Source organism: Chamaea fasciata, unplaced genomic scaffold (assembly GCF_029207755.1).
Source record: "Chamaea fasciata isolate MVZ Bird 193981 ecotype frontalis unplaced genomic scaffold, bChaFas1.0.hap1 SCAF_45, whole genome shotgun sequence".
In the NCBI taxonomy this organism is placed as follows: Eukaryota; Metazoa; Chordata; class Aves; order Passeriformes; family Sylviidae; genus Chamaea; species Chamaea fasciata.
This window is the reverse complement of record NW_027094130.1, coordinates 935,993-958,506: the sequence shown is the minus strand read 5'-3', so window position 1 is coordinate 958,506 and position 22,514 is coordinate 935,993. Positions and strand designations below refer to the sequence as shown.

The 22,514-nt window shown below is 42.4% G+C and overlaps 1 pseudogene; it reads right to left on the bottom strand.

Annotated features, from left to right (window-relative positions):
- Positions 1-9,858: 9,858 nt before the first annotated feature.
- On the bottom strand, positions 9,859-19,217 carry LOC136303960 (inhibitor of nuclear factor kappa-B kinase subunit beta-like; annotated as a pseudogene).
- Between the last annotated feature and the right edge of the window lie 3,297 nt (positions 19,218-22,514).

Genomic DNA, 22,514 nt, shown 5'->3' with positions numbered 1-22,514 from the left:
CTGCAGTTGTTGTCTTTTTTTATTACCTAGCAAATACCTGTCTTCCCAAACCAAGACAGACTGTGAGATTTTTTTTTTCCCGGGTTCATTTCTTGCTTTGGGAAGCACTGCCTTTTTAACAATATTTGCAAAAGAGGTTCAGGGATACACTGAAACACACTCTAAAATACTACAGAGATAAGCAGGGATCCACCATCCCTGTGCCCTGGATTCCTGTCCCTCATTCCCACTCCTGGAAATGCTTTTGATAACAATAAAACATGTTGAACTCTTTTTTGTACTCGCTGACACCACTGCTAAATCCCAATAAGAAATAAAAGATTTGCAGCTTGCTTGGATTTACATCCAAAAGAAACAAAAGGTACAAGACTGGGAAAGGGTGAAAAGTCCTCCACAAAAGCAGTCATGCTTTGCAATGTCCAAATGAAGGAAGACACACAAATATTTTCGGGAAGACCGAATGTAGAATGGAAACACTTGGAGATGGGCAAAAATAACGGAAAAGTGAGCAACCTGAAACTCCTGGCATGCCCAGAGACCTCCTGACACCACGCCAGCTTTAAAACAGAGCTCCTGCTGCTCACAGAATAACCATTCGAGGGAGGCTATTTTGAATTATTTCACATAATTTCAGTTCCCAAAGGGGCTATAAAGCACTATTGGTAGTCATCTGTACTACAGTCATTGACCTTAACTTTAATTATCATTAATGCAAAAATATTTATGAACCAAAGCTACTCCCTTCCATTTCTCTTTCCCTTTCAAAGCTGCTAAGAGCTGGATAACTAAGCGAAGGAGTGCCCTCTGGGAAGTCAGCGGTGATTGCCTCATCCTCAAACGGGAAATTGGAAATTCAGAGTAGGGCAAGAAGCTTAACTCCAGCTATTGAACAGCTGCCATAAAAGAAAGAGTTAAGTAGACAAGGGCACTTGTGTGGAGAAGAGGCAGCTGAAGAAAAGGTAAAAACCAGACAGCTGTGAATGCAGGCACTGGACAGAAAGCAATGATTCTTTTTTAGAAGAATATGGAAACATCAAACTAAACCAGCAGAATGAAGACCAGGATTCCTCGCAATGTGCAATGGGGACACTTTTGGACAATCCTATGTCCCAGGTGCACAGTTAGGGACTCTTCCAGAGCCAAAAGACTAGACTGGAAATCTCCTTAACTGGATTTAGCACACGCCTGCAGCTTCATTGTGTTCAGAGGAACACTCACTGTAAAGGTAAAATCCCCAGGAAGCCACACACAGCACACTGTGGAACAAGCAATTTCCTCTTAACCCATTTTAGTTCCTTCGCCAAGACCCAAAACCAGAAGAATGCCAGCAACGTGGATTTTTCCCCGGATATACCTAATCTTTCTATCAATTAAATGTATTCCCAAATCTTTTCATGGACGGGTTTTAATTATTACTTCTACCACTTAAAAAAATAGTCTCAAAAATTTGCTTAAAAATCGCTGAAGCAAGGCACCGTTCAAATGAAGGATACAATTAAATGGGGCTATTGATAAAAATTTTCTCCATATTCAGAATTTTCTCTGTGGTTTACATGCATTAGCAAAAGCAGTATCAACTGTTCCCTGCCAGAGTAGTTGAGCATCTTCCTGCTACTAATTCAGCACACATATCTCAGCCATTACCCAGGAAATGCAGTGATTAGGCAGCTTTCCAGTAAACAGTCCTTAAAACAGTTCATAAAAATTCCATTTAGAAAAAGGTTGGTTTCCTGCTCGAGAATTTGAAAAGATATTGCAATTACTGCTTAGGGATATATTTCAAGTCCGCCAAGTGAGTTAAATTCCATTTCCACACACGCTATCATAGCGTTTTCAGGTTAAAATGCCATAAAGTAGTTCTTACGTACTGATAAGATGCAATTAATTTGGGTGCTGCTTTTTTAGAAACACACACTTAGAAAATCCTAAAAACTTGCAATGAAAAAAGTGAAAATACCCATAAAACAGGCCACAAAAGGCAGATTCTCAAGTAGAAATCTAGCGGCATTGTCTGAATCACAACTTGCCCGGATCAAAAACTGCTCCTAGTAATGGAGAGAAAACAGCATCACAATCTATATATTCTTTTGACATGCCGCCTGAGGTAAGACCCCTAGTTCAAAGGTCCCAGAATACCCAGAAACAGTCAGTTTTATGGGTTACAAGGAAATCAAAGAAATACTCAAATTCTGGCACAGTAATTCCTAAACTTAGAGCATCAGTTTGTTATCCATAAATGGAAAGCATTTAGCTTGTTTTAACAACTTCCTAAAAAAAACAAGATTCAATTGCAACATTTATTATCTAAAAGTGTTCTGGTCAAAATAAAAATGAAACTCAAAATTATGAACCCTTTTTATGATAATAGCTGATACTTCTTAAGCAATAAACTCTTGCTCTCTCCTGTTTTTATTTCCTCAAAAAAGCAACATAAACTAAAACAATGTAATCTCGTGTGTTCAGGCTCCATATTTGTTGTTTTGAGAAAAGGCTTTATAACAGCTTCATTGAAGGCTCTTTAAGAAACTAAATCTTTCTAGTTTAATAGAGTGACAAGGTGTATATGAGGGCATCAAATGAAAAGGAAAATGAGCTGTCACAATAAAGTACTACTGAAAGCCTCAGCACAAACTGCATGACAAGCTAAAAGAAAAAGAATTATTTTGTTCCTTTTGCTTTAACCAAAGTCCTAACACTTAGGACCTGCAAACCGCTGCCATTTTAGAGCAAATCTGTATTTTAAGTGGATGTAACTAGCCCTAGCAAACGTAGCAAAAAGTGAAATGTTCTCAAATTGGTCTTAGCATGTGCACTAATCCATCCACACCACATCAGACGTATCTTGTAGTTGATAATATTTTACATGCTTACAATAATTACTGTAATTCAGAACCTTGACACCCATTTTCCTAAGATAAATCAACGTAAGAAAAATTATTCAACCTCCCTTGTCTTCTGAGGGTAAATGCAAAGCAGTTTGAAGCTCACCGTAGGTTTAAATTTTAATCCAAGGGCTGATGGTCTGCAACATGGTTACAGTCTCTCCAATGTCAAAAGTTAACAGAGGAGTGGAGTCTATTTCAAATGACTGGCTCTAAACATCTCATAATTACATTAGATAAATTACACTTTACACATAATTGCAACAAGTTTTTGCCTTATTAGGCACCGGTCTGAAATACTTGGCAGTTTCACAGTGAAACACTATTCCTCTTGATGCATTTGGATGAGGTCCTTACCCTTCTACCATCACAGTCAGGGATCTGCCACTGGCATAAAATTCCAGATGGAAAATGCCAGCAATCCTAACTACTTCACAAAACAACAGGTAAGGAGGGAAATAGATTAATATGCTGTTCTTATCCCCTTTCAACTGACAGAAGTTTTGCATGCTTAAAAAAAACAAACCGGTTTTTCCATGACATCATTTGGCTTGAATACTAACGCTTTTCCTTAATGCAACTACATGTACATGGATGTACAACTTCTCTTTTCACAGAAGCAACGCCCAACTTTACATGTTTTTCTTTACTCTGTTTCCCCTGATTATAATTCTAAGATCCCTTCTGATTTTTATGCCATTTCCCTGTCTTAATTCTTCAGTGTTGTTAAATGAAGTGCCCCTCTCCATTCTGTGAAGATAGAGTGATTTACAGCAGCTGAAAATCAGGGGATTGTCCAGTAATTGCAGCTTTTTTCAGTAAAGTAGTAGTACTGGATTCATTAACAGTGTTTGGATTCATTAAGAATTAAAGTTTATTTCACTGAACAACAAGTACAAAGCTGGGTCAAGCTCCCTTGTTAGGCTTTGACACTTCCTTCAGGAAGACTACAATTCAACCCAGGGTTTCATTTTCTGTTTGGCTGCTTGTAAAATAGAAGGCATCTTGGAAATGATACTTCTATTTAGGGCTCTTACTATGGACCTTACAGGCACTGTAAATGTGGAGTGCCTTTGTCTTAAACAGCCTAATCCTGCCCATTCCACAGAACAGACATTTGGAGTACAACGACGATGGGAGCATGAAAACGCAGCATTAATAACTTCTTCATTGCAAAGAGTAAGCACAATCCAAGTCTGGCTATTTCCTCGGTAAGACCATTAGAAATGAGGCAGGGAAAGTGAATGTTTTGGGCTTGCAACCCATTTTCCTTGAGCTGGGACATCTGCTGACTGAAAGGGGTTTCAGTTTGGAACTGAAGGCATGCTTTTTACACCACTGCCATTAGACAGATTCTATCTGACACCCTACTTCAAAATTAAAACAGCAGGCAAGTGGGTAAATAGGAGCAAAAATGGAAATTTTCAGTACTTGCTCACACCTTATTTTCAGATATTCTCCAAAATAGGGAGCAGCACCAGTGAAAAGCACGTTTGCATCAACAGGGCCTGGATGGACTATCCCAGGTGATACAACCACTAACCCACAGATGACGTGAGAGGTTTCACAGCACAGTGTTTAAAATTCAAGCAGCAGAAGCCCTTCCACCAGAATTTCACCCTGCTTTGGGAACAGATCTTCTGTCTGTATCATTAATTTCTTTGTTTTCCAATTGAGTTGCCGTGCAGCAAGTACTGCAGCATCACTAAAGAAACAGAGCTGGAGCACAGAGCAGCTCAGCTGAGTGAACTTGCAGCTCAAACCATCAGAAACACCAAGAACAAAAAAGGCTGGGCCAGCTTTCTCAGCAGCCTGGTTGTGGCACTCAGACCTGAAATTACTCACTGCAAGTGTTCTCTCTAGGGTCTGACAGGGCTGACATATATTGGAATATATATAACAAAATGATAAGGCAGCTTCAAAGAGTGACTCACAGAAAACCGGTGCTGGAGCACTCAGAATTCATAAGGGACTTTAACCACAGTCACAACCCTCAGTTGTTTGGTTTGCCTCCTTTATTCCTTTACTCTTGGGCTTTTCTTCCAGCTTTCTATCAACTGTGATATAAAACCATACTAATTAATCCAAATAAGCACATGTGCTATGTATTTCTTTCAAGATGGGATAACTACATACTCATCATTCCTGAAAACAAGCCCACAGTAACCAAAACCGGTCAAAGCAGCACTGTTGTTATAAATTATAGCCCACAGCCACGGGTGTTCCTTGATGGAAGAAGAAGAAATATCAACCCAACCTCCTGGTCTGCTATGAGAACACTTGTTATAAATCATGTTTTTCCAGTGTTCTATTTCAACTGCATAGATCAGTATCCAATAGAGAGCTCCTTAAGTCACAGACAAACCCACAAAAACTGCTTAAGACCAACATTCCACAAAAACATGACAAAAAACTTCAAAGCAACCTTAGAGTAGAGAAAATGCGGATTTAATAGGAGCTTAACATTAAGAATCCCATCTTCAAAATAATGCAAATTGATTTTAAAGTGGATTTAGGTTTTTAAATGTTAAGAGCATAAAATTGAAGAATTAATTGAATTTACTGTCAGTTCAGCATTGCTAATGTAAATGATAGATAACTGTATCGGGTCATTCTTGACTAAATGAAGCGCTATCTACCATTATTACATGACTAAAGGCTTTAAAAAACTCTGTTGTTAAATGCAATCAACTTTAAATTAAACTATGTGCATTCAGTCAGTGTCTTAAGCAATGATGAGGCAGAGATGCCTTAAGGTGGTAGTAGGGATTTAGACCTCCACAACTTCCAATGTAAAATTTAAATAAGTTAGAATTTGAAAAAGCAAATTAACCTGTACTGCATTTTGCCCACAAAGCTCTTCCTTCCATTTTGATTTACCACTGGTCTCCACTCATTAGATCAAAGCTCACAAAGTATTTTTGAGACCAACCAGCACTTTCAGCCCAATTGAAAAGTCACTGAAGGCAATGAAAATTACTTCTGTCAGCTTCAGTAAGGCCTTCTACAATCTCAGTACTCAGAAGCTACAAGGAGTAGGACGGAGAGGGTCTGACCAACTTTGCTGAGGATATCACTTGGCAATCAAACATCATTGGAAAAAATCAGAGATTACTATTTATATTGCTTCAGCACAGCCACTGCTGTTCTGAGATTACCTGCAGCACAATGGAAAAAGCAAAAAAAAGGATGTGAAAATACATATACCGACACCTGACTTATACAGATCAGTATTCATCAATTAAAAGAGCCTGTGATGACTTCTCCAAACTGTCACTGGGGAATGACAAGCAACAGTCATTTCAGCCAAACTGGTACTCACATATCCTCTTGGCTGTGGGAATTCTGGGTCACACCCATTTCTTTTACCATTTTTTCCTGCAATGTAACTGAAAGTGACATTGACATTTGTCCCTTGGAAAAGTTACTGTTATCCTCCTTGTTGACAGGATTATTCTACTGCCTGATGTTTTGTTTATTTTCTAAGCAATTGCCAAGAATACTGTCTGTGCCTGTCATCAGTCTACATGTTGACTGGTATCTACGCATCACACTGGAAGATCAGAATCCTTAAAAGACACTTTCCTTCTCAACTCTTGAAAAGACATTCACAACACCGCCAGTAGAATCTGAAGATGCCAGCTATTAGGAGACAGAATTGACCACAATTTAGTCAAAGTGCACCATCACACCTCCTACTAAGAAGATTTTAAGAACTGGAAGGTCTGTTCTTGTGGGAAATCCGCAGCGGGAGAAATGTGGCACTCAATATGAGTGATCGGCAAATCTCGTTTATTGATAATTCATACAATGCTTTTATAATAACACTAATAAGCTCATGCATATTTCAAAAGTTAAGCTCAGGATTGGTGCTCAGACTAAAAGTCAGCTATGCCTCTTTCTACATTTCTTTGTGGTTACACAGTTTGAGTAAGTTTTTGTTTTACCTGCTTCTCCCTCATATCTTTCAGCTACAAGGTCTTGTTATCGTATCCCAGCTGTGCTCAAGGACATGCGAAGCTTGCTGCCTTGCTGGTTCTCATGAGAGTGCCTGTGTGCTCAGCAAAGCTCCCTCATGTCTACGTGACCTTTTGCAGCTAGCCAGTTATCAATCACACTCTCCACACAGAAACTTTCTCCCTCAGAAATGCCCACGATGAAGGAGAAAGGCATGCGTGGCATTGTGTTTGTGTCCAGCTGTCATCGCTGCGTAGCCCTAATCTTGGCATTCAGGTGGCCTGAGACGCTCTGAAGATGGTGTATTTAAATGATTATAACGCAACAACATTGTTTTCAGTCTTATTCTCATAACTGAAGTCTCCTTTATGTGTTACTGCACACTGGCTTACTTGAGACAAGCAACCAGGTTATCTGGGTGGGTTGGTTTTGGTTTTGGTTTGTTTGGTTTGTTTTTTTTTGTCAGAACCTTAAACTGTAGGTCTCTGGCAAGTCTTGTTCTGTTCTGCAAGCAAAACATGTTTTGTGCAAAAAAAAATAGGAGCAGGAGTCTGCCAGCTCCAGCTAGGAAGTAGTGAGCCTGGGTTCAGGGAAGTATTGGATCTCTTGGTTCATTTTAGGAGATAATGTCAAATCATTGTGGGGAAGGGTTAATCTAAAGAGTTACTAAACAAAGCAAGGCCTGACACACTTGCATCTATTACAAACAGGAATGACAGCACTGAGTTTGGTGGGTCTGTTTATCAGAAGGTTGAGACATCAGTCAATCTTGCATGGACTGCTGGCAGTAACAACACACGTTTTGGTATTGCTGGAAAGTACCAAATGGATGAGAAGACTTCCGTTGTGGTAAGAATTTTGTTACAGAAATGAGTATTTCAAGCTCCCCTAAATACTGAAAATTTGTAATGAAGCAGTTGCTTGAACTAGTTACTGAGGAAGTATGGTAGATTGCGAACTGTGGCTTCTGTTGTGGTTCAAATTTAAATTGGGACCTCACACATCGTACTTGTGAACTTATGGAGGAAAAGAAATCTGAAATATAATTTTGTCCATAGTGAAATAGTCTGACTAGTGTGCTTGGAATAGCATGCTACTGTGCTGAAAAATGTCTTTTAAAAGACAATGAAAGTGTCCTTTTAATTCTTAAATCCATAATGTAAAACCATATTATAATTACAATGGTGGAAGTTTACCTGAGCTTACAGCCTTCTCCTAACAGTAAGTTAACCATTGAAAGTTAGCTGACGTGTGTGTTTTAAGACCAAGAACTGAAGTAGCAAGCATTTATGTTTCAAAACAACAATTAGTTCCAGGACCACCGAACCAAAATTGAAAATGAGAAATACTGTTGTTAAGAGCTCAAAACTTAGTAATGCAAAAAGGGGATTGCATATTCATGTATTTCTTGCTCATTAGAAGAAAAAAGAAAATCACTCCTGAGTGATGTGAACAAGACAGGCTCTGAGGGACTGCAGTAAGTAGCTCTTTAAAAGATATAAAGACATAATAGAGGAGGCAGTGAAAAACAGCATGGCATTCTGTGAAGGCAGAATTTGCACCATTTGCTTAAGCTGAAAACTCCTGAGAAAAGGAAAAGATTGGAACATGCTTCTAAGAGAGGTTGGTCTCCAAGTAGCTCAAGAGTGTTAATGCATAGGCCACCTTCTCAGGGGACTGGGATACTTCTGTATGAATACTTACACAGTTTATAAATACTGTGATTTTTTTTTTCCTATAGGCTAAAGTGAACAATGCCAGCCTCATTGGAATTGGTTACACTCATGCCCTTCGACCTGGTACGCAGTTCTCACTGGTGGCAGCAAATGGTGTTAAGTACTACACTACGGTTTAATTCACTGTCATCTTAAGAACAGACTAGATGAACAAAGGAGCTAGAAGTCTACGCAGACTCAGAGAACTAAAGGATGTCTGTGTATGCAAGTTCCTGTGGCAACTAAGCCACATTAGTGAGGTCAAGGACCTGAGGAAGAGCACTGTACTGGGATGTCAGTGCATGATGGTTCTCGTGACTTGCTTTTGTAGGTGTAAAGCTGACCCTCTCGGGCTTGACTGATGGCAAGAATTTCAGTGCTGGAGGTCACAAAATTGGGCTGGGATTTGAGCTGGAAGCCTAACACAGCTTTAAGTAAAACAACTGGTGGTGCTCTGGAAGATGAAGGAAAAGTGTACCCGGTGCATTTCAGCCTTAATATTACTCGGAAATTTGAAGAAGTGTGAACTTTCTACTCTGCCCAAGAATGACTTTAACCCAATGCTGAAGTCCAGAGTGTGCCAGCACAACAAAGGAAGACACTTGAAGGCATGCATGGAAGTTGTGATGTTTGTGCCACATTTCAGTTTCCTGTATTTTAAATCTGTTCCAAAAAAACAAAAGAAAATCCAACCTCTCCCCATTATTGTATTGCATTTTGCATGTCCTATACTTCACAGCCTTTTATAAAAGGAGGTCTCTGTGTTGTAGTGGAAATTTGGGGTTAGAACAGAAGGAAATAAATTGGTCACAGTCAGAACACAAGGTTGGTGTGTGTTGACTCTCACCAAGGTTCCATCCAGCTGGGTTTTTTGGTCTTTTTTTCATCTTTTCATGCAACTTTAAGCATGGTTAATAGATAATCTGCAAATGCTTTGTTACATGATAACTGTACACTGAAGATTTCCTTCTTTGGTTTCTAGGCTAACATTCTTACACCTCTCACGTTTTAGAGACCTGCACAGTGAAAGCAGCTTTTTCCATTATAGTGTTATTGAGCGCATCAAAAAGAGCAAACCAAAAGTTTACATGCTTTAGATAATTTTGTTCCCATACAGGAAACAAGTATTAGGTAAGTACTACCATTACACTTAAAGAAAAAAAGTGTAAATCAGCAAAGTTAAGCAATTAAGTTCACAGTTCATTAGGAAGGTGACATCTACCAGTGACTGGGTATACCTTGTCCATTGTTCATTAGAAAGCCTAAAATGCAGCAAAACAGCCACAGGCGATGCCTAAGGGAAGACGTATCAGGACAGAGATCTGCTGTCTTAAGGCACAATTAAGAACATTCTCCAAGCAGTTAGAACAGGCATTCCCTAATGTATCTTTGTGAAAGTGTCTGAGAAGTGGATACTAAAAGCTAAGCCATATGTATCACATAAGCAGTTGGTGACAGTAGAAGGCAGCTGATATTCCCTTCTCAGAGGCAGCAGCTTTTCACAGTTGGCTTCCCAAAGCAGCATGGCTTCAGAGGCAACCAGAGTGATTCTACATCTGGGTTTGTTCTGGATTGTTTGTTTCTTCTACCTGAAGCTGCAGCCAGCTCCAGTCTAGAGCCGAAAGAATAAATTAAATTCAACACCAGGCTACAGTTGAGCTTTTTCTAAAATAAAGGTAAAGTGTGTTAAGAGTTATAAAAAATTTACTGGGAACAAGTTGGTCAATTTCATGATGAGCCACGTGACTGCTGTTAAGGAAACAACCTACTTGCACTCTCCAGTATTTTACTCTCTCTTCAATATTCTGCATTGTTAAATTAAGGATCCCTGACACCCGCTCATCCCAAATTTGTGTGCAGTTTTGCAGTAGTTTTGTACAACAGCCAAGTGCTTTGCCCCATCCTTTACTGTTTAGCGCAGCAAGTTCCCAGCATGTGGCTCCCAGTTTTGGCAAGCAGAGTAAGTCAGGCGGCAGATTATGAGGGAACCGGTGCTTCCTATCTCTGTGCATCTCCTACTCTCCCCCTTGTCCACGAGTAAAATGCAGATTTCATTTAGCTGTGTTAGTGGTGGCAAAGTTGCACATTCAGAACTTCGAAGCCAGGCACTTCCTTAGTCCATTTACAGAAGAGTGAATACATTACCAAGAAACTCTGCTCTTGATCCTTCATTGTGTCATGCATCACATTTTCTAGTTGGCTACAAAGTTCCCGAGATTCCAGCAGCAGCTCCTCACTGAAAGGGGCAATTATTACACTATTAATTTCTGTGGCAGTTTAAAGAGATGCTGCCTCTGTCATCAAGAAATACTTCTGGCAGATACGCTGCAGAACACTGAAGTTAGTCAGGTCATAGGCTTGTAATTCATACTGCAAATGAAAAGTTGGTGGCAGCCCCTGATTTACCAAATGGGGGAAAGGAAATGTATTCCAAGATGGAATTGGGCTCTTATTAGGTGGAACCACTGTTGCTAGAGGAAAAGCTGAGAAGCCTATAAACTTAAGGATGGGGCAACAGGCAAATAAACAAACCAAGGTCTTTCATTCCAAGTGGTAACCCAGTTCATTTAAGCAAGCCGGAACTACGCATGCAGCAGTCTCAATGACACAGCTCAGCTACTGTGACCTTACATGACAATACTTCAACAGTTCTTGCTGGCAGTGTACTTCCAAGTGAGCCCAACCATCTCAGATTAAAGGAAGAAAACCAAAAAACCACTTTTGTTACTGAGGCTGGGGGAAGTGAAGCCATACATGATACCCAGTTTTCATATGGAAGATCTGAAAGCCCCAGCAAGTCTTAACTACCAAGTAAACTAAGGCTGCTGACAACGCAAGCTGAACACAAAGTGTAAAATATGAGAAACCCTGTGTGCCATTATTTCACAAAGCAGGAAGACTAGCTTTGTAGTGGTGGCATTAGCAGCCGAAGAACTCCAGACTTTGCCTCACCTTTTTCTTACAGATTCTGATACACTGAATGTTCCAGAAGGGACTTGCAGCAGCAGTTGACCTGAGCTACCAAGACGGGATGTGTTCATGCTCTCTGGACTGCCAGTAACAGGACCACGCACTTTACTCTGAAGAAAACACAGAATATTCAGAGTGCAATTGTTCCCACTAGTTTTCAGCAGCCGGGAATATGAGACAACCTGGAACTTGGCTTTCATACTGATTCAAAATAAAGAAAAGAACCATAGGAAACACTCAATTTACTATTGTTTCAGTAGCCTGTGCTACAAACCATATTCTCAGGTTAAAGGGGAGTTCTTATTTTACTTACACAAGCAATTTTCAGCAAGTTCCACAGTTCTTTCTGTCATTTCTCCTGAAGCCTAACAACTGTTTCCTCATCTTCACTCATCAGATTCATCACTTTCTCCACTCTGGGGAACAATTCCAATGCCTTCTGTTTGCAAACTACAGTTTTACTATTAAAAAAATAAAAACTAATCAGATCACACATGGGCCACTGCAGTAGGAGAACAGTTCTGAAGTTAATGATTTTCTGTTAACACTGCAAGATCTCAAGAGCCATATGCAATGAGTTTTAAACCTTCTCTTGCTGGAAGAGAAAATACCTTCTCTCAACTCTGAATAAAATGTGCAAAGCTCACCTGAGCTGAGCATAAATGACTCAAACTTCTTTTTCAAAGGTCTGGATTGCCTGTAGAAGCAGTCGTACTATTTCCTGGCTGTCACCGCCTGTCCTCTGATCTGGAATGAGAGCCAATATTACACAGAAAGGTCGGTTTATAGGACAGAGTGAGAAGATTCTTAGCGGCTCATTTCCACTACTGCTTTAATCCTGAAACAGCCAAAGTTCAGGATATGCAAGTTTGAGTGGGATGAATTACACTGAATTTTAGCCACCTTCTTCAAAATTTAAAGAACTTGAAAAGGAGAGTTGGGACTGGATCAAAGGAACAGTCGTGTCTTTCATCCTTTCTACCCAGAAAGGTTGGTTATTGCTTGTGGCAACAGCCTGCTCTGAGAAGAGCTCCAGAGGAGTTTCGAGAACAGCTCACAAAGCACCAAGAAAGGAAGGCTGGCCTAGTGTGAAACTGACTCCCTGACTTCCCTCTCGAGAAAAGGCAATCCAGGAGAGCCCATGTGCTGCTAGTGTCTGGGCACGCCTAGAAGTCAGATAGTTTTCTCAATGATCGTTACTACACCTCCAAAGTTACACACAAAGCAAGCTGACCTCGAGCTAAAGCATCTTTTACCTCTTGGCTTCTCTCTGAGTCTTCAGTACAGCTCTCTGGCTTGTTCTTCTCTAGAAGAAAAAAGCAGGAAAGAAAAGGATTTCCAAAGAACCAAAACATGGAACAAATAGTTTGAGAACTCAAATCTTTTCTATACCTGTCTGCCATTTCAGAACAATGACAGATGAGTCAAAAAACATCTTTAGTGTTAAAGTGCTCCCAGTCCCCCACAATTTGGGTGGAAGAAACAGCCCTTTCACTGTCCTCTAGTGAGTAAGCTTAGCCAGAAACACTCCTGCATCTGAAGCTCAAGGTAGTTCAACTCACAAATCCTCCAGTGTTCCTCCTTGTTTACGACCTAGCGGGCTTCTCTGCAGGTCCACGATGTCTGTCTGCAGGGCCATCATCCTCTTCACGACCTGCTCCACATCATCTTCCTGAAAGCAGGGTAGAACATAAGCAACACAACAGTCTCATACCTAGAGACACTACCACTCACACTCACACTGGTTCTTCCTTTCTCATTCTTATTTCTAAACAAACCAACAAGATGCAAACAGCAGCCTTGGCCAAAGACAAACGAGTCGTTTCAATTCAAGGAAATTCCAAGACGTTTCTGGGGCTTCGCCAAGATCTCCCGTTTCCCCCTAAGCCTTACAACAGAACGAGCTTCATGTAGTACTAATAATGGACAAAAATTGTGCCACACAAACCGAGGCAATGTGAAATCTGACATCAGTGCAGATACAAGGGGCTTCTATTTAAGGCAGGGACAATGAAGCTAAAGGGGGAGGAGGGGAGAGATAACAAAAACAAACCTCTTTATGACTAGCAGTTAGATTTAGAAACATACCCGCCCACAAAGTTCCACAGCTTGCTCCATCCCTTTCCAGACAAACAGCAGCTTCTCAGAAGCTACAGGAATCAAAGAAGAGTGACTGGCTTTCTCAGGTTCACAGAGAAAGAGGCAGGTGTTTTTGTGAGGATAAGAGTCATGAAAAGACCTGTTTTCCAGATGCTATACTCACTAATTCCAAACTCAATCTGCTCTTTATACTTTTCCAGGTCAATTTGGATGCTTGTTTTAAAGAAGTCCAGCTTTGCTTTCAGCTGCTGAGAAAGGGAGGCCATAGAATTCTTCATCTTCCAGAGGGTACTATTGTAACGCAACAGATTCATCCTGCAAGGACAAGAAGGTCCTATTAGCCTCTGAAAGTAGAAATCCACCAGGCTTTCATTTACATCCAAAACAGATACTTGAGACAGCGGTGAGGACAAATGCAGTTGTGCCAAAGGGCTAACTCTCCACTTTTCATGAATTGCATACAGCTCCAATCACGGGCTTCCCCATTCCAACAGGGTCCCATTTCTGTCTTCCCTTCCACCAGCGCACAAAGACAGAGATAAGTATTGTGGAGAAACGGCCACCGTACATGGCTGCTCGCTGCCCCTGCTGAAGCCGATTACAGTCCTCTTTCAGCATCCGCATCGTCTGCCAGATCTGACCCCACATTTTGCGCAACTGGAAAAAGTGGAGATTCTTCTTTGGATCCTGAACTGAAAACAGAGGAGGTGGGAGAAAGGGAAATGGACATATCAGCGTGAAGCAGGAATACTGTGTTATCACAAAACAGACCAAAACACTGCTCCTTTGAGGGGCATGTTACTGCCTGCAAAGCCTAGAGCTGGATAACCCCTGTGCAGCTCCCCTAGCATGTCATAATCAAACACCTCCCTTTTTTAGTTATTCTGATAAACTGAATGAATGACAGTCCATTTTACCGCTTCTTCAGTCCCAATACGCAAAAGCTCCCTCTACTCTTTGTGCACGATACAGACCACAAAACACAGACGCCCCTCTCAACACTGACCCCGCCCCGCCCTTCATATTCATGCCGGAGGAGTCCTTACGGATGCAGTCAACACTTTCTGGATGAGGACGCAAGGCCACCTGAGCCTCAGGAAACTTTCTTGTTATCAAAGAGGAAGAGAAGGTCTGTGTCTGCTGCTGCAGTATCATTCCCCTGCAGAAGACAAAAGACCCAACCAGGTTTTCTTGGGAAGAGCAAGCCTTGGCAACACCACAAACAGAAGAGTCCTCCTCAACCAAACACAGAGCACCAAAGGCAACAGGCTGCCTACGCTACAGTGGCTGTTAGGTCTGTGAGGTTACCATGACAAAAGCATGCCACAACAGCAGGGAGTGCTGTGATCCCAAAGCGAGTGCAGTGACTTCTGATTCACTCAAACTCAAGAAAGGAAATACCAAGACTCACCTTGCCATCAGCTGTATGTTTAGTGACCAACTTCTGAGAAAACAATTCAAGTCCTGCTTCCTGCACTAGTTCCTGGTCCTGTTCTGGAATTCCTGTATCTGACTGAATCCTGGCCTTCACACTCTGCAGAGTCTCTTCCTCTGTCACAGGGTAGGTGTGCACAGTTCCCGTAACCATGTTCAAAGCGTGAAGCAACTACCAGAAGAGTAGCATGGCATGAGAAAGGCTGAAGATACATTGGTCATCTTAGAGCAGAGATTGAGGGACCGAAAAAATGACCACCAAGAAACTCTTCAAAGCACTTGGCAGAATCAGCTACTTCCTAGCATTATGGCAAAGTTCTTGTCCTCCATCAAGGGGAAGAGAGGCCACATGGCAGTTAAATACCTGTAGAATCCTCTCTCAGAATATGGAACCAAGCATGCACAGAAGCTATTCGCTACTCCCAACAAGCTCAGGGAGTATTTGTCCTCAAAGAAGCAAGAGGAAAGCACCTGTCACTAACGGTCAGGAGACAGTTCTATGAGTTTCTGCCTCACTCTTCCTCCTAAGTCTAGGATTCAGAGGCTCAGGAAACTGCTCTCTGGAAAACTTTTTAGGGTAATACAGACATATTGCTTACCTTCAAGTTCAAAATGTCATCCAATGCTTTGAAACACCCATTGGGTTCATAGGTAGGATCTGTACCTCTCTGACGTGGGTGCCACATTAACATGAGTTGCGGCCATTTCTCCAGCCTCCCAGACAAAACACTGAGCAACAAAAACCAGGAGATCAGAAAAGGGAAAAAGTGCATTTGCAGTAACGATACGGCCTGTTCTGTGTGGGAGGACTGACAAAACTGCCCCCCTCCTTCTCCCTCCAGCACTCCACCTCTCCCCATCACAAACGCAGCGTTTAGAAGGCAGAAACCAAGACTACACAAATTTGACAAGCGACAGTAGTACTGCCTGTGTCACACACTCAATGTATTCACAGATTAACACAGTAAGGCATATAACACAAACTTGGTCCTTTTGCAGAAGAATCAGTTTATCTCAGCACAGCAATTTCCAGTACTCACCTGTTTAGATTGTTGGGGCAGGGCAAACTGCTAGAAAACTTGACTTCTCCGGATAAGTCTTCTGAAACAACAATATCCAGCTCACTCTTCTGACGCACTTTTGTATGCCTAATGTAAGCGAGTACAATGGTGAAAAAATTGCCCGCCTTTCCCAGCCTGCATGCTAGTAGGCTCTTGAAAGCTACTCTTGACATATAATACAGATGCCACTTTGGTTTCTGTTACCTGCCCTGCGGGAGTCAGCCCTTATCCCATAGAGCAAGGATCAGGAATGCTGAACTTGCTCAGGTGAGTCAAGCCCCTGTGAAAGGGGTCACTTTCCAAAAGGGCAAGAAACATAGGGATATTATCCTCAGAATCAAGGGACCACACTTCTGCTTCCTGTAAACAGGAAAGTCACATCATGCCCACTTACCACCCAGCCACGGTTCACTCACCATTGCACTGGCTGCCAGTTGGGTAGGAATGGTTGGAAGCCTGTAATGCACTCAAAGGCAAGCGTGCCAAAGCTCCAGGAATCCACTGTCACCCTATACTTCTGCTGTTCCAGCAGCTCTGGAGCCTGATACAGTTTACACGCATGAGACAAAGCCAGATGGCTTTGGCCAGAAAGCTCTTAGCTTTCTCTGTCCCTTAACATCTCATTAACATTTGTACAAATAATTAAAGACATTACTGAACGCTGCCTCTCACGTGCTTTAAGACCCTCCTGGAGTGAGTAGCATAGGTTACTGGCACTCCTGCTTATTTATAACAGATGCAGGTAGCACAAAACCCAGTCTCAGCAAAATCCAGCATCAGCAAAAAAGCAGTCACCTTTGCTAGCTTCAGCACCACAAACACACCCCATACCGTGCAAGTACCTAATCCCAGCCCAAAGCTTGGTAACAGTTAATTCTATCCCACTAGAAAGCAGTAGCTGCTCTTCTAGCTGAATTCCTTTCTTACCAAGTACTGCAGTGTCCCAACAAAGGATGTGCACAGGCTCCCCTGATCCAACTCCTTAGCATAACCAAGGTCAATGATTTTGTGTATTGACTGAAACACACAACAGAGAATAAGAATGCCAGACTGAAGTCCTGTTAAAAGCACATCATACAGCAGAAAGAAAAGGTCTGGCTCTTCAAAGCTATGCAGGAAAGGTGCCAGTGAAGAGATAGAAGCAGAAATGGGAGGCTACTGTAGATTTCTAAAACCACAATGAATTTGAAGGTGTTGTAGCACACTTAGCAGTTACGCCTCTAGCTCCTTCCGATCTTTGGTCAATCAGGACAGTCTGCTTCTTTCCTTAATAGTTGAAAGTCAAAATGTCAGGTGTTAACAGACGTCTAATACAACGTCTCACCTCAGCTGCACACAGAATACTATGTGACAGTGACCTGAGACAGGTGTTATCCTGGGCTGAGTGCTCTTGCAGAGGGACCATGTAACTGCATGAAGCACATGCAGGTTCCTTGTAAGTTTACTTGTCTGTGCAGGTAGAGACGACTGCTTCCTGCTTACCCTTTGCTCTCCTTGCTGCAGCACAATGTTCTCTGGCTTCAAGTCTCTACGGATGATCCTGTTCTCATGAAGGTATCTGAGAGCAGAAGCTGAGACAGAAAAAGCCAGTTGTTAGAGCTAAGTAACAGTACCTAGCATGAGCTCAGTAAGGATTCATCTACTCTATCTAGTAATAAGCATGGCTTTCACATCAGACCTTGTACAATCAAACATACAACGAAACACTGAGTGTAAGGGGGTAAAGTCAGCACCATAGAACTCTGGACACAAATTGAGTTCTCTCTCTGGATGTTCCCTCACATCCTTCCTGTAAACTGTAGTAATGCTGGCTAGCTTCCAGTAGGCAAGAACCTCCCCAGTCTCCCAACACTTTTGGGAGATGATCAAGATCATAAAAGGTCAATCTGAAATGGAGTCACTAAGGTCACTACTGTATATTTGGAGAGTGGACTCAGGACTAAAAGGGTTTCCATAGTTCAGACAACTGAAGGTACTGCCACCACTTACCAATGTCAGATAACAAGATAAGAATAGCTTCTTCCCGCAAGCCACAGTAATTCTCCAGCTGGTTCAGGTACTGCAAGTAAGGAACACAGAATGTAGTCTTTCCCTTCTCTATCCCGAGTGAACTCCAGAGTTCCACAAATTCTCAGGGATGCAAGAAGTTTCAGCAACAGCAATTAAATTCTCCAGAAGCACAAAACTCTATGGACTGTGACCTGCGGTAGCAGCAATTACAGCTTTGTGCCTTGGTTTAATTGCATGGGAAAGAAGATGAAAGAAGTCACTGTCATCCTGTTTTCATCCTCCTATTTGTTCCATCCCTCTTTGCCTGACACTATCAACTCCAATCTGAGGCCTAAGGTCTGTGTTTTAGCTATGGGCAGATTATAGACAAGGTCAGAAAAGCCTTAGGATTAGAACTACCATGTGTTATCTCTTCCTGTGACAGACAAGAGTTCATCACTTTCAGGAAGGGTACAGCCTACAGATGCACCTACCCCACAATGGTCTTGGCCATACTAAAATACTGTTGCACGTCCCCTACACTTGCCCTCATTCTCTGTGTGCAAACTCCCACAGTGTCACTTGCACCTAAAAAAATACAAAGCACTTAAGTCTTCAAAAGCTGAACGTAATACCAAGGACCAAGCCACCAACACTTGTTGATGCCATGACTAGAAATAGGAAACATCAGGGTATGAAAGCAAAGGTTTGAAGGGAAAACTTCAGTAGAAAACCTAGGATCAGATCAGAAGGTGATCCATTCCTAGGTTACCATCCTAGGGACCCCACCTTGCGGAGGTCTCCACCTTGGCAGTACTCCATGGCCAACAATGGCAAGTCATTTGGTGCGAGCTTCTGCATCCCTTCAGGGACATCGCGGGCAGCCACCACATTGGGATGGTTCAGTCTGTAGAACAAAAATTAGGCAAGTATACATGATGTTCTGAAACTGCTATACACTTTCATGTGCTCGTGGTCACCACGCAAAGCCCAACATGGTCACAAATGCTTTGAGAAACTGAGTTAGTGAATTCTAAAGGTTTCCATCTTTCACGGACTCATTTTAACTCCTGGCACTTCATACGGAAGACAGTGTGTTTCTTCAACATGTATGCATTACAGATCTGTCTAGAAGGTACAGCAACGAGCCCTGCACAGGAGTGCAAGGGAGTCTGTTGCTACCGTCCAGAAAAGACCCAAACTGCAATGAGACTGCTGCAGCCGAAAATGTTAATCCAACACCCCAAGGGACTGCCGCAGCACAGACGTTAAGTCAGGCAAAGCGGCGGCTCTAGGTAGCAGCGTTGTTGTAGCGCTGAGGGCACGGCAGACGAGCCGAAGACGGCAGTGTGAGACCCAAGACGAATAGGAATAGGAATAGAAAATAGAAACTTTTAGAGCCCCAAAATCCCCCACAATTCACCCAAAATGCCCCAAAAATGACCCCAAAAAATTCCCACTAAAAATCGAGATTTCAGAGCCCCAAAATCCCAAACAATGACCCCAAAATCCCGACTGAAAACTGAGATTTTTTTAAGCCCCAAAATCCCTCAAAATCACCCCAAAAATCCCACCCAAATTTCCCACTAAAATTGAGATTTTTTAGAGCCCAAAAATCCCCAAAATTCACCCCAAAATTTCCTGCTGAAAGTGGAAATTTTTAAAGCCCCAAAATCCCCAAAATTCCCCCCAAAATTCCCACCTAAAATCCCTCAAAAAACCCCAAAATTCCCACTAAAAATTGGGATTTTTAGAGCCCCAAAAATCCCAAAAATTCACCCAGAAATTGGAATTTTTAAAGTCCCAAAATCCCCTAAATTCACCCCAAAACTTCCACCCAAAATCCCCTAAATTCACCCCAAAATTCCCACTAAAAACTGGAACTTTTAGAGCCCCAAAATCCCCCAAAATTCACCCAAAATGCCCCAAAAATGACCCCAAAAATTCCCATTAAAAATCGGGATTTCAGAGCCCCAAAATCCCAAAAAATGACCCCAAAATTCTGATTGAAAAATGGGATTTTTGAAGCCCCAAAATTACCCAAATTCACCCCAAAATTCCCACCCAAAATCCCCCAAAATTCTCACTAAAATTGAGATTTTTGGAGGCCCCAAATCCCCAAAAATGACCCCAAAATTCCCACTAAAAATTGGAATTTTTAGGAGCCCCAAAATCCCCAAAATTCACCCAGAAATTGGAATTTTTGAAGTCCCAAAACCCCCAAAATTCACCCCAAAATTCCCACTAAAAATTTGGATTTTTAAAGCCCCAAAATCCCCCAAATTCACCCAAAATTCCGACTGAAAATTGGGATTTTTGATGCCCCAAAATCCCCAAAATTCTCCCCAAAAATCCCAAAAAACCCCCAAACCCCCTCCCAGTACAAACCAGTACAAACCAGTAAAGAAAAACCCCAAACCAGTATAAACCAGTACAAACCAGTCACCTCAAATCCCTTCCCAGTTCATCCCACTTCATCCCAGTGACCCCTAAACCCTGTCCCAGTACAAACCAGTAAGGAAAACCCCCAAACCAGTACAAACCAGTATAACCCATTACAAACCAGTACAAACCAGTATAAACCAGTAACTCCCAGTATCCCCCAGCGCCCGGCCCTGGCCCTGAGCCGCTCCCTGAAGGCCGCCGAGCGTCGAGAGATCCCAGTTCAAACCAGTACGGACAGGTGAGGGCACTGTGACGGGGACTGGGGGGCACTGGTTTATACTGGGATGGACTGGGAGTGGGTTTGGGGTCACTGGTTTATACTGGGATGAACTGGGAGTGGGTTTGGGGGTTACTGGTTTATACTGGGATGAACTGGGAGTGGGTTTGGGGTCACTGGTTTATACTGGGATGGACTGGGAGTGGGTTTGGGGTCACTGGTTTATACTGGGATGAACTGGGAGTGGGTTTGGGGTCACTGGTTTATACTGGTTTATACTGGTTTCGGGGTTTCTGGGCGTGGTGTAACCTTTGCCCCTCCCCCCACAGGTGAACCGACCACGCCCCTCGTCAGGCCACGCCCCCTTCCCTTATATGGAGTGACAAGGGCGGGACAAACTGGGCGGGGCCTGGGGGTTACTGGGTTGTACTGGGAAGGAGTGGGAGGGGCCAACGCGGCTCTGACCCCGCCCACCTCACTGACGCGCCAGCCTTATGTAAATTTATGCAAATGAGAGGCGAAATAAACGCGGGTGACGTCATTTGTACGCCGAGGAGCAAAGCGGCGCCGGGGGAATGATGGGATAAACTGAGGCACAGAGCGCCGCAGGGCATGACGGGATACACCGAGGCGCAGAGCGGCACCACGGGGCATGACGGGATACACCGAGGCGCAAAGCGGCGCCGTGGGGCATGACGGGATACACCGAGGCGCAAAGCGGCGCCGGGGGAATGACGGGATACACCGAGGCCCCAAATGACCCCAAAATGGTCCCGAATTTCCCCCAAAAAAAATCCGCCCCAAATTTCCCCAAAAATCCCCAAAATTCCCCTCAAATTTCCCAAAAAATCTAAAAAAATTCCCAAAATTTCCTCAAAAGTCCCAAAAAATTACCAAATTTTACCAAAATCCCCCCAAAATTCCCAAAATTTCTTCAAAAATCCCCCAAAATTCTTCAAAATTCCTCAAATATCTCTCCCAAAATTGTCCCCAAATCCCCCCAAAATCGACCAAAATTCTCCCAAAAACAGCCCACAAAAATTCCCAAAATTTCCTCAAAAATTCCCCAAATTTTACCAAAATTCAAAAAAATTCCCAAAATTTTGTCAAAAATCCCCCCAAATTCCCCAAAATTTTCAAAATTTTTTCAAAAATCTTCCAAATTCTCCAAAATTTCACCAAAATCTAAAAAAAATCCCAAAATTTCTACAAAAATTGCAAAAATCCCCCCAAATTTCTCAAAATTGCCCTCCCAAATTTCTCAAAATTTCCCTCCCAAATCACCCAAAATTTCCCTCTGAAATCACCCAAAATTTCTCCCGATATGACCCAAAATGGTCCAAAAATTCCCAGGATTTCACCATTCCTTCTCCAAATTCCTCCGAATCCCCCGAATTTCCCCCTAAAATTCCCAAATTTTCCCAAAATTCCCCCAAATAACCCCGAAATTTCCAGAAAAATACTGCCAAATTTCCCCCAAAAAGTCCCAATTTTTTTCCCTAATTCCTCCCAAAATCTCCCAAAATTTCCCCCCAAATCCCCTGAATTTTCCCAAAATCCCCAAAATTCCCCCAATTTTTTCCAAATTACCTGAAATTTCCCCCAAATTCTCCCAAATTGCCCAAAAAATTCCCCCAAATTTGCCCCAAAATGACCCCAAATCCTCAAAATTCTCCCAAAATTCCTTCAAAACTCCCCAAAATGCCCCCAAATTTTCCCAAAATCCGCCAAATTCTCTCCCTGC